The sequence below is a fragment of the Calonectris borealis genome, chromosome 11, assembly GCF_964195595.1.
Source record: "Calonectris borealis chromosome 11, bCalBor7.hap1.2, whole genome shotgun sequence".
NCBI classification, from domain to species: domain Eukaryota; kingdom Metazoa; phylum Chordata; class Aves; order Procellariiformes; family Procellariidae; genus Calonectris; species Calonectris borealis.
In genome coordinates, this window is record NC_134322.1 from 21,886,751 (window position 1) to 21,899,143 (window position 12,393).

Consider the following 12,393-nt stretch of genomic DNA (forward strand, 5'->3'; position numbering starts at 1 on the left):
GTGGCTGCCCCGCGGGAGGGGCCTCCTCGCCCCGCCCCCCCAATGCCCCGCCCCTCACTCTTCGCCCCGCCCCCTCCCACCAGTTAAACACCGCCCGCCGCGTTCCCCCGGCCCAGGCTTTCCCCCGTCCCCGGCCCCCCGTCCCAGAAGCGGCCCTCGGGCCGGTCCCGAGCCCCGGACACGCAGTCCCGAGCCCCCCGCTTGTTTTCAGGCCCAGAAACGCCGCCCGGGGCCGGGTTCTGCAGCCCCGAGCGCAGCTCTCGGTGCCCCCTCGGGGGGCTGGAACCCCCCGGCTGCTGCGGCAGCCCCGGCCCCGCTGAGGTGGGGAAGGGGGAGCGCACCCCCCCGCAGCCCCGGGCCCGGGCGGGGAGTGCTGGAGCCGGGGGGCGCCTCCCCGCGGGGGGGAACCGGCCCCGGGGCAGCGCCCGCCCGCCCGGGCAGAGCTCTGCTGCGCTGCGGGGCCCGGATGAGGGAACGGGCCCGGATTGGGCGGGACGCAACAGGCGGGGCGGGGCCGGATTGAAACGACGGGCCGGCATTGGGCGGAGTCGGGGCGGGGCGGGGCGGGCCGGGTGCGCCGGGATTGGGCCAAACGGAGATGGGAGGGGCGGGACCGAGAGGGCCAGGATTGGGCGGAGCGGAGACTGGCGGGGCCGGGCCGGGATTGGTGGGGCCGGGCGCTGCCTCGGGCCGGGATTGGCGGGGCGGGGCCGGAGGCTGTTGGGCGCGTGCGCGGGCCGGCGGGGCGCCAGTGTCGGGGGCGGTGCTGGTGCTGCGCGGGGCGGGGGGCGCCGGGCCGGGCAGCGCCGGGAGCAGGACCGGCCAGTGCCGGGAGCCGGGCCGGGCAGCGCCGGCCGGGCGGGAGCCTCCGTTCGCGCGGGCTCCGGCCGCGGGAGCGATGCGGCCGGGTCCCCGGGCAGGAGGCGGTTCGGGTGAGACCCGGCCCGGGCGGGCGGGGTACCGGGGCGCCGGCCCGTGCCCGGCGGGGGAGCGAGGCCCCGTCCCGCCGGCTGCTCCCCGCTTGGGCCGGGCAGCGGCGGCGGCCCCGGAGGCTGGTGCGGCGCCGAGCGGGTCCCGGGGCCCTCAGGGGCGGCGAAGGGCACCGGCCGCTGCCCGGGGGCGGGGGGGTCCCGAGCGGGGCCGGAGCCACAGCGGGAGCCGGGGGGGTTGGGGGGGTCGGGCTGCACTGGGGGGGCATAGCCAAAAATAGCTAAAACTATTGTTATTATATTATTGTCTTATTATAACGTATAATAATAACCTCAAAATAATAAAGCGAAGCCAAGCGCAGCAGAGCTCTCCCCGGGCGGGCGGGCGCTGCCCCGGGGCCGGTTCCCCCCCGCAGGGAGGCGCCCCCCAGCTCCAGCGGCCCGGGCCCGGGGCTGCGGGGGGGTGCGCTCCCCCTTCCCCACCTCAGCGGGGCCGGGGGCCGCCTCGGGGGCTGCTGCAGCAGCCGGGGGGTTCCAGTCCCCCGAGGGGGCACCGAGAGCTGCGCTCGGGGCTGCAGAACCCGGCCCCGGGCGGCGTTTCTGGGCCTGAAAACAAGCGGGGGGCTCGGGGCTGCGTGTCCGGGGCTCGGGACCGGCCCGAGGGCCGCTTCTGGGACGGGGGGCCGGGGGCGGGGGAAAGCCTGGGCCGGGGGAACGCGGCGGGCGGTGTTTAACTGGTGGGAGGGGGCGGGGCGAAGAGTGAGGGGCGGGGCATTGGGGGGCGGGGCGAGGAGGCCCCTCCCGCGGGGCAGCCACCGTCCCCGGGCTCCAGCTCCCGGGACCCCCGTCCCCTCCCCGGCCCCCGGCCGGGCAGCGCTCCCGGCGCCGCTGGGAGGGTTTTCCTGCTGCAGGGGAGCTGATGGAAGCGCCCTGCCCTCATTTCACCTTCTCAGCGTCTTTCCCCGAGGAGAGGGAGAACCATGTTAAAGTCGATGCCAACTTTCGGGGCTGGGGGGACAGAGGAGGAGGGAGGCACAGGAAGGAGCCCAGAGCCTGTGGCATCGCGAGGGCTTTCCCGGGAACTGACCCCCTGGTGCCGGCTGGGTCACCCAAGAGCAAGGTGACACGCCAGTGGCATCCGAGGTACCGGCACTCAGCAAAACCCAGCGGGTCTCAGCACCCGGCGTGGGGCCGTGGCAGGGACCAGGCGAGGGAGACGCTGCTGGTGGGACCTCAGGGACACTGTGGGGTTCAAGGGCATCAGGCAGGGACCCAGCGTCTGCAGCAGACCTGGCAGAGCAAGGCAGCTGCCAGGCCGCGGTCGTTCACCCCAGCGACCTCCCACTGCCAAACAGCCCCACCATGTCATTTCTAGATGGACCAGGGTATTTTTTTTCCCCTGCCTTGTTTTCTTTCGTTACGGTTTGTTTTTTCCAGGCTGACTCTCAGGCTCGCTCTGCCCATTTGTTGGGGTTCCCCCTTTCTTGGCACGCTTGCTTTCATTGCTGCAGGTCGGGCGGCTCCTGCCTGTGCCTTCGGGTAAGTGTCACTTCTAGAAAAGCAGCATTTAGAGAGATTTCTATAGAATCACTTTGTTTTTTCCTCCTAAGCGCAGCAGAACTGGTCTGGTCGGGCTTTGGGTTACGCTTATTACTCTTTGCTCATGTGCTGGGGGCAGGTGACATCCGAGAGGGGAGGTGAGTCAGTTCTGAGGAAGTTTGTGGCCCTTGATCTGCAAAGCCAACTCTACAGATTTGAGTTGACAAGCAGCAGTGGCAGCTGCTTTGTGCCTTTGGGCACCTAAGCTCTGATTTTCTCGAGGTTTGGGGATGCAGCAGGTTTCCCCCCTCCCCCCCTGGAGGAACTCGCTGCTTGTGGGTCATTTCCAGGCAGGAGCTGGCAGGGAAGGGTGGGAGTTGAGGAGCACTAAGTGGGTTCCTTGTCTTGCAGAGCACAGGGAAGGGCTGGTTTCAGCCCCTCTCCCCCTTGGAAAGGAGCAAGGGAGCTCAGCGCATGCCTGCCGGCAGCATCCAGGCTCCCTGCTCCCACGGGACCAGCCCTCACAGGGTGCAAGGGCAGCCAGGCAGCACGGGGACAAGCACCCCGAGAGCCCTGCCCCTCGCTGCAGAAAGGCTTTTCCCTACCTGCTTTGCAGAGCAAGTTTGGAGGCCAGTGGGACTGGATGACTTTTGATTACAGATTAAAAAAAGCAACTGAAATTACTTTTTGAAGTGAGTATCTTTATGCAGAGCCTGCTTTCTGCCTCCACACAGAGCCAGTCGCACACACTGGGGAGAAGCATGCAGTGAGAAGGGAAAAAACAAGCTTTTGGGTGAAAAAACCTTTGCCTTGTAGTTAGCAATAACAGCCCCCCATCATAGGGTGCTTTGCCTGTTGGGGTGAAGGGAAGCACCCAGCGCAGAGCAGGAAGGGCTGCTTTACCCAGGGGGCAGCCAAGGCTTTCTTCCTCAACCCAGCCCCAAGAGAGATGCGTTTCCTTGGCCTTTTAACTCCCTAGCACTAGTGAGTAGTTAGGCAAGAGCTGGAGAAGACCAAGCTCAGCTTAGTGATGCCAGTTAGACCAGCAGCACACCGCTTGGGCTGTCAAAGCCCGGTCTGGCCAGGAGGAGCTTACAGCTCTTAAGCAAGCCTGGGTGTAAAGCAGAAGCCGCACATCGCCTGACAGCTGCCCATTACATCTCCTACACCCAGGAGCTGCACCTCGGCAGGTGGGAACCCAGGGCAGCACTGCCCTCCCAGGCAGGAGGGCTCAACACCACCCACGCAGCAAAAGCAGAGACCATGCACAGCTGGGTTTGCCATTCTATAAACAGTTTATCAAAGTTCACCATACAAAGAAATTCCTTCAGCCATCTGAGCCCACATCCTTCTCAAGGAGCATTTGGCAGCTGCAGGCCGATGAGCAGGGATAGGTTCTCAGCATCCCTCCCCCCACAACCCCTCTTTGGGCTCCCCCCCCCCCCATCAGCTGCATCTTCTCTCATCAGGCAGAGTCATTTTGCCAGTGTGTATGAGCATCCTCAGTGCCCTGCAAGTGAGAGGGGGAGAAGTCACTGTGCCCACCTCCAGCAAGGACAGGGTGTGAGGTCTCCTTCCCCCCACCTCCCCAAGGGGTTTCTCCAACTCCTGGCATTGCCCAGGACCATCACCAGGTACAACAGGGACCTGTGACCTGCAGAAACACCAGCTGAGCTTCAAGGCTCCAGCTCCGAGGCACAGAAACTAGTTCCAGGGACCGTAGAGGCCACTTGCCTGTTCAGAGGATGCCCCGAACCCTTGGTTATCCATTTCCAGGGTCTGGGTTCCTGCTTCAGGATCTCTTCTGTCCCAGAGGACCACCATGTCCCGCCAGTTGAGCCTCTTGGTCCTCAGGCACTAGGGAGGAGAGCATGGAGGCTGGAGCCATGCCTGGCCCTGCACTGGTCCCTCTGCTCTGCGCTCCCCTTGCCCAGGGGCTGGGGCTGCTTTGCCCCAGCTTGTTTCTGTCTGCCCCAGCAGACAGACATCGCCCTTACCACCAGCAAGACGATGGGAGCAGTAATGATGCAGAGGCCACACACGACCATGATGACCACACCGTACTCGGGAAAGCCTGGTTCGGGCAGGGGGGGCTCCAGGGTGTCCTCTGGAGCAGAGCACAGCAGTTAGCACAGCCTGCAGGACACGGGGGCTCTACCCCACGAGGCTGCAGCCACCCACTCTCCTTCAGGACATGGGAGGCAATATATAGGATGCCAATAACATCTATTTGACGCCCTCCATGCCCTTTCCACATAACCCTTCCCCTGTCCTGTGCCAGCCACCACCCAGTAGGTGGGTCTCTGTCTCCAGTCCCCCCAGGCTGTGCAGAGGGATAGGGCATGGTTGTTGCTAGAATTGTACTCTCAGATCAACCACCGCAAGCTGGTCACCTCACCAGGCAAGACATCTCGCCCTCCCCTTGCATAGAGATCTGGAGCTAGTTGGTTGTGGATCTACTCTGCTCACACTGCAGGCATGGATCCACCAGCATGGTGAAGCTTGTATACCCTTACCCCAAAGGGAAGCTTACCTCCCACAGCAAGAGAGTATGGGTCCACCTGGAAGTCCGACCCAGCCAAAGCCTTGTTTGGCCCGACTGAGAGCACAAGTGCCTCCAAAACTTCCAGGCTGGTCGGAGCAGGGTGCTGGAAGACCACGTCCCCATGGCAGATCAAGGAGCCAGGCCTGTGGACAGGGTTGGGAAGAGCTCCAGCAGCTGCCAGTCCCACCACGACCCCGCAGCCACATGCTGGGCTGTGGCCGTGGGCACAGCCAAGCTCCCGGCTGGTTTAGCTCGGAGGGAACCCAGTGGAGGTCTCTGCACTCAGGGAGGCACTGGTTTTGCACCTGCTCTTTGGGATGGAAGGGACATCCCTGGGGGTCTGGCAAGTCGCTCCTGAGATAGTGGGTAAGTGCTTGACCTCAGCTGCCTGCTGCAAACCCTTCTGTGGTACGATACACCCGACAGCCGGGACCTGATGTTGATGGCTGTAGGGAGACCTCCCTGGCTCTGTACAGCCCTGCCCCTCCCTCCTGCCCTGGCAGGCCCTCTGCTCCCACTCACAGGAATCCTCTTATCACCGCTTGCAGGAAGCTCCTGTGGTCCCTCAGGGCTCTCGCCACCTGGAAGAGAGGTTTTGCTCAGCTCCCCACCAGCCTTCGGGGTGTTTCGTCCAGCCAGACCACCACCTTCCACAGCCATGACAGAGCTGGGACAGCCGCTACAGCAGGGACGCCGGGCAGCTGCGGTCCTGCAGCACCTCCAGGTCCCTGGCTGCGATGTGGTGGCCTGAAGCACCCTCAGCAGAGACAAAACATCCTGCCACTGAAGCCCGAGTGCCTGCCTTCAGCAGGTATCAGCCACGGCACTGGAGTTGAGGGCCTGGTTTGGACAACCCCAAAGCAGTCCCTCTTCCTCCAGTGGTCCTCAGCCTCCTTTTCTCAGCACCCTGGGAGGACCCTGGCCCCCTCCCACCAGCCATGCCTACCGCATCACCAAGGTCTCTGGTGAGCTCCTGGTGCTCTATAGCAAGCGGATCCAGAAGGTCCTCACTGAAGTGTCTGTTGGTGATGAGGAAGGAGACCGGGTAAACCTGCAGGTGAAGCCTGGCTCCTGAAGAGGCAAGACACAAGGTGAGCAGAGCTGGCAGCAAGCCCTACCACACACAGGGACTGTCCTTACCCTCCACCGAGAGGGAGGTCAGGTCCACGCAGAAGGTTGCGAGAGCTGTCAAGGCTTGCAGAACCTCTGCAACATCAGCATGGACGACTGTGTCGAGGTAGATGTCTCCAGTGATCTCCAGGTCTCCACTAGTGTTTCTAAGGAGAGAGAAGGGCTCTAAGCAAGGCAGGAGAGCTGGGACCAGGCTCACCAAGCACGCCCTTGCTGGTCCTTTTCCAGCAGCTCATGACTACTCATGGGGAGGTGCTGAGTTACAGTATTTGCACATCACCCTCCCAGGTTTCCTAGTGCAGCACAACTCACCCTCTCCATCTTGCAGCTAATTAACCATGCTGCAAGAGTGGACAAGAGGTAGTGAAGGTAATTTAATGAAGAGCTTTGGAGAGGGGTAGTTGTGTCCCATACCTGAGCTGGGCGATAGTGAAGTTCCTCACATGGTAGAGGGCACTGAGAGACAAAGTCACCTAGATGAAGAGAGACAACAGCTCTCACCCTGCAGGCAGAGCAGCAGCCAGCCTGTGCCCATTTTCTCAGCACCATCCTTTGGAAGAGCCACCAAGGCTTGCCATACCTTGCTGATCAGCCGCTCCAGGGTGTCTGTCCTGTTCCTCCCAAGCTGAAAGACAGTGAGAGAGATGGACAGCTTCTCCGGGTCCAGGTTCTCCAGACTGAAGCCTAACAGAGTTCAGAAGACAGTTATGCCCATACCTGTTCCTCCACCTTCCTTGGGAGATATTAGCTAGCCTTGAGCTCATCCTCTGCCACACACCGAAAGCAGAAGCCAGCAGGGCAGCCGAGTGAAGATGAATACCTTTTGTGGTGGGAAGGCCTTGGGATGTACCACCTCCCAGGGCAGGAGAAGCAGGTCAAGGAGGGGAAGCCAGAGTGGTTAGCAGAAGCACTGGACCACACAGGTCCAGCTGCTGCAGATGTGGTCTCTGGCATCCTTAAGACTAAAGGGTTTTGTACGGATCAGGAGAAGGGATCTTAAGTGAAGGTGAAGCCTGAAGTCCAAACTGGGCAGGTTTTGGCTTTGATAGAGGTATAGGGAAGACACTTGACAGCAGCAGCTCTGCTGTGGGAAGATCTCCATGGCTTACCACTGGACTGGACAGATTGTGGCTCCAGTTGCCAGCTGAAGATGCTTCCTCCCCTGCTCGCCTCTGTGACTACCGTCCGGATGAGGTGGGAGTTGGTGGGAGCAGGAGCATCCCCTTGGAACAGAGCCTCTCCTCGCACGACCACTGAACCGTTCCTGGGAGGGACATGAGGTGATGGGCAGCCCACCTCCCCTTTGGAAGCAGCTTTACAGCCCCATCACCATCGTCACATTAACACCCCGCCCAAAGAGGGGTCTCAGGTGGCTTTATCTGGAGCTTCAGACACTTTCAACCAGGGATCCCTTGGGACAATGACCCTGGGGAGGGAGCATAGCCCCTCACAAGACCTGTCTGGAGCATTTTGCTGGGCAAACCCACCCCTCACCATCTGTTGCCCTGGGGCAGAGCTGCCTACTCACATAAACTCAAGGACATTTGCCTGCAGGAAGGTCTCGTAGGTGGACAGCATTTGGTTTAGCTGGAAGAAAGAAGCACGTGTTAATTGAGAAGCTTTTACAAGCTCCCCCGCGAGAAGGGGGCACATACCAGGAGGTGTGCAATGAATACAGGGGGAAGCGAGCTCAGTTTGCCCAGGGCAGGACACGCCGGTACCCCAGGGTATGCCAGGCCTCTGGGGATGGTCGTGGCTGAGCTGGCATACCCAGGGCTCCCATCAGCCTAGAAACAGGGCCCAGGAGGGAATACCCCAGCACCAACACGGCGTGCAATGGCCCCGTTGGCTGCCAGAGGTGAGGGGAGTCCAGTCCCACCACAAACCAAGTATCCCAGCTCCGGTGGAGCAGTGCCAGGGATTTACACGTCTCCACCATGCCTAGGTGGGTGATAGACCAAGCCAGGGCAGATGCAGCCTGCAGGCTCCATCTTCTCAGCTGCACCCCCTGCACCCAGAAGTACCAATATCTCCACTGACCAGCTCCTGCACTCACCATCAGCCTCACTTCTTCCTCCAGCTCCCTGTAGCTCCCTGAAGCCCTGCTGCTCAGCGCCTCGCTGTAAGCGATGCCCAACAGCCGGAACTGCAAGGGCAGCACATGCGGGGGCTGCGCAGGAGAGGGGAGCCCAGCGGGGTGGGATGCAGGGGGCTTCACCCCTGGCCAGCCAGGTTTGCCCATCGTCATCGGCTCAGCTGGGGTGAAGGCCTCTCCTGCAGCTGCAGGGAGATGCTCTCCGGCTACGGAGGGGTGCTGGGAGGTGACAGGGTGGCTGGACATGGACTGAGCATCAAGGGTCACTCCCGCTGGTGCAGCCAGGGTCTGAGAGCAGAGCGGCGAGCTGGCTGCGCACACAGCTCCGGTGGGAGTCAGCAGGTAGGATGGAGATGGCAAGCTTGTGGTGCCGGCGTGGTGCACAGCCTCAGAGCAACGCTCCGGAGAAGGGTTCTGGGAGCTGAGAGGAGGCGCAGAGCCTGGGCTGGCACGGGTGGGCCCTGGAGGTCCTGCTGGAGCAGCAGTGGGTCCTACTGATGCTGTCCGGGGCTCACTGTGCCCAGCTTCTTCTGCCACAGCCACCTGCCCAGGCAGCACGCTCATCTCTGCCACCTTCGTGGCCTGGCGTTGCCCTGCAGTGGGTCCATCCTCAGGTGCCGTTGTGCGGAAGGGATCTGGATGCAGAGATGGCCTCTGGGTGGGTGACCCCAGGGGGGAGCCATGTGTCACACCTGCAGCTCTTGGAGAGGGGGAAGCCACCACAGCGGCTCCATCCTTGCAGGGGGCTTTGGTCACTCCAGGCTCTGGGATGGCATCAGGGGCTGCTGAGCTCACCCCAGTCACAGCGGGACCTGCAGCGCTGGGAGCACTGGTCCGAGCAGCTTCAGTGGATGTCGGCAGAGTCTGCTGCGCAGGGGGGGAAGACCCATCACTTTGCTCCCCCGAGGTGACAGCAGGTCCCCCAGACGCTGCTGTAGGAAGGAAGGGAGCCAGCACTCGTGGGTGGTTGACATCGTGAGCCCCGGCAGCACTGGGAAGTGACGCCAAGAGAGCGGCCAGAAGCCCAGACCCATTTCCTGGGACCTTGGCCAAGACGGTCTCCACCAGCAGAGCAGCTTCGCCATGCGGGAAGGTGCCAGCAGGCCATGTGTCCCAGAGCACCTCGGGTGTCACCCACGCGGTGCCAGGATGCATTTCAGTCGAGCTGGATGTCCTTTCTGTCGGCAGAGCTGAGGCCACCCCTGGAAGGGGCCCTAGGTAAGGAGCAGCGGTGTGGTCCTCGCCCACGCTAAGGTCAGGCAGGCCAGGGCTTGGTCTCACCTCTTCTTTCTGCCCATTGCGGCTCCTCGTTGTGGCTCCAGCAACTGAAGCTCCACGCTGGACATCAGAGAAGCCTCTGGCTGTAGATTGATCAGATGCAGGCGCGCTGCTGGGAGCCTGCGCTGCCGTCGCAGCTCCGGCCCGAGAAGGCAAATCGCTGGCTGTGACCACAGCAGGAGGCTTAGGGCTCGCAGCCGGGCTGAGATCTGCCCTGCAGGGCATGGTCCCATGGCCAGGGGATGCCCCGAGGGCCAGCATCTGGTCACCTCTGGGCTGGTCCGCTGTGCTGTGCCTCTGGGAGGGAGCCCCCATCCGTGTCCATGCTGACCCTGCACGTGCTGGGGCACCGGGTGGGACACGAGCCCCCCCAGCAGCCCCTTCAGGTGGGAGCAGCTGGGTGGGCACCACCTCCAGCAAGGCAGCCCCTGCAGAGGGGCCGGCGGCAGCCATGGGCAGGGAGGGAGACTGCTGCCGTGCCGGGGAGGCGGCGGGGACCCGGGCAGCCAGCTCACCCTGAGCACGGGGGGTACCCTCAGACCGGCTCTGGGGCTCCGCCGTGCCCCCTGGCCACCCAAGGCCACGGGCTGAGGTGACTGCAGGCGCCCGCGCTGCGCCACGCGAGCCTGGGCCTGTGCCACGGAGGTTTCCCAGAGCAAGGCGGTGCCGGGAGCCAGGGCTGGGGTCACGGGTGGTCCGGAGGAGCCGAGCCGAGGTAGCAGGCACCCCCGTGCCAAGCCACTGTGCAGGGGACAGCGTCGCAGCCACTGCCGTGCCCAACCCGAGCCTGGACCCAGGCTGCCGCTGTGGTGGGGTCTGAGCTGTGGAGGGAGAGGGGGTGGCTGCGGTCGGTGTCCCCAGGCTCCATCCCTCGGCACCTGTACCATGGGCCACGTCTCCTTCCACCCCCGGGAAGCAGCCTGGGGCGCCCACGGAGTCCATCAGCACCCTCCCACGCTGCTGCATCGCGGGGTAGTTGAGCGGGTCCCCATGGGTTGCCACCAGATTGTCACCCGTCCCTCTCCGGGAGGCTGGCAAGCCTGGCCGAGTGTGGGAAGGAGGCAGGGAGCCCGGGGGGGGCCGAGGTGGAGCAGCCAGAGACCCCCGGCTGTACGGGAGAGCAGTGGCCGACAGGCAGATGGCCAGCAGCAGGACGGCTTTGCACCGCAGCCCGCTGGCAGTGGCGGCCACACGGGCAGCAGGACCCAGGGCCGTGGCCACGGCCCCTTCCCTCTCGCCGCGGGGCATCGTTTTCGGCTGTAAGGCAGTGATGTCCGTGGGGTGCGGTGGTCCTACCCCTCGGCTCTGCTTGGGAGAGGCCATGGGGAGAGCCCAGCTGTGGAGAGGTACAGCAGGAGCTTTAGAATCACAGAATCATACAGGTTGGAAAAGACCTCTAAGATCATCCAGTCCAACCGTCAACCCAACACACCATGTCCATTAAACCATGTCCCTAAGGGCCTCATCTACACCTCTTTTAAATACCTCCAGGGATGGTGACTCCACCACTTCCCTGGGCAGCCTGTTCCAAGGCCTGACCACTCCTTCAGTGAAGAAATTTCTCCTAATGTTCAGTCTAAACCTCCCTTGGCGCAACTTGAGGCCATTTCCTCTTGTCCTATCGCTGTTACTTGGCAGAAGAGACCAACCCCCACCTCTCTACAACCTCCTTCCAGGTAGTTGTAGAGCGCGATGAGGTCTCCCCTCAGCCTCCTCTTCTCCAGGCTGAACACCCCCAGTTCCCTCAGCCGCTCCCCATCAGACTTGTGCTCCAGGCCCTTCTCCAGCTTCGTTGCCCTTCCCTGGACACGCTCCAGCACCTCCACGTCCTTTAGGCTGGGTCCCTCCAAGCTCCCCCAGCCCACCCCAGTGACAGTGGCTGACCCATCCCCAGAGCATCCCACACACCAGAGCCAGGAGGCCCCTTGTCAAACCCTCTCCCTGGTCTCCAGCAGCACTGAGCAGCTTCTCCAGCTCAGGAAAGTTTGTGCCAAGCCTCAGCATCTCCCAGGAGGAGACGGGGAGGCTCCTGGTGCAGAGCCTTGGCCTCAGATGTTACCTCATCCCCTGCCCAAAGCATCCACCTCATCTCAGATAGCCTCACTGGGGACAGCAAGACTTCAACCCACCAGCACCCCTTACCCAGCAGCACCCAAGGAGAAGAGAGCACCAAGCCCCCACCCCAGCCCTGCGCTTTTATCTCATTTCCTAGGGGGGGGGGTGGCTCCATTCCAGCTGCTCCCAATTAACACACAAACTAATTTGCGCTCCCCCAGGTGAAGCCCTCTCCCTGCTGAGGGGTCCCAGCTTCCCTCTGCTCCTCATTAAGCCCTCGGCAGAAGAAGGAGCGCATGTGCCTGTTTTTCCAGGCAGGTTGTTCCCCAAGCACCGGCCCCAAACTCCACGGGTGCTCCTCAAAATGCCCTATTTGCGGGGAGCGGGTCATGGTGGTGCTGGTCCCCCACTGGGCTCCAGTAATTTGGGCTGAAAAATGTGGTTTGGGGTGTTTGGCTCTTGGGACCAGGCAGATTTTGTGCTTCTGATGGGGGCTCACAGGGGGTAGGGTGTCTCGGGGGTCCCCGCTGAATCAGCCTGGGGTGCAACACCCCAGCAGCAGGCAGAAGAGCACCGGGGGACCGGTGCCAGCCCCGCTGCACCCCACGGCTCTCCTGCCCTGTTTCTGATGCGCAGACACCTCCACCAGCACCCTCCTCCCGGGCTGTCACCCGGGGGGGCAGGACGTACCCCTCATGGGCGCAGGGATGTGCTCCCTTACCGACGGGTGACCCACGGGGGTGCCTGCACCCCCGGGCACCCACGGCAGGTCGGATGCTGGATCCAGCCCTTCGATGATGGGATGGAGGGGCTGGGCACAT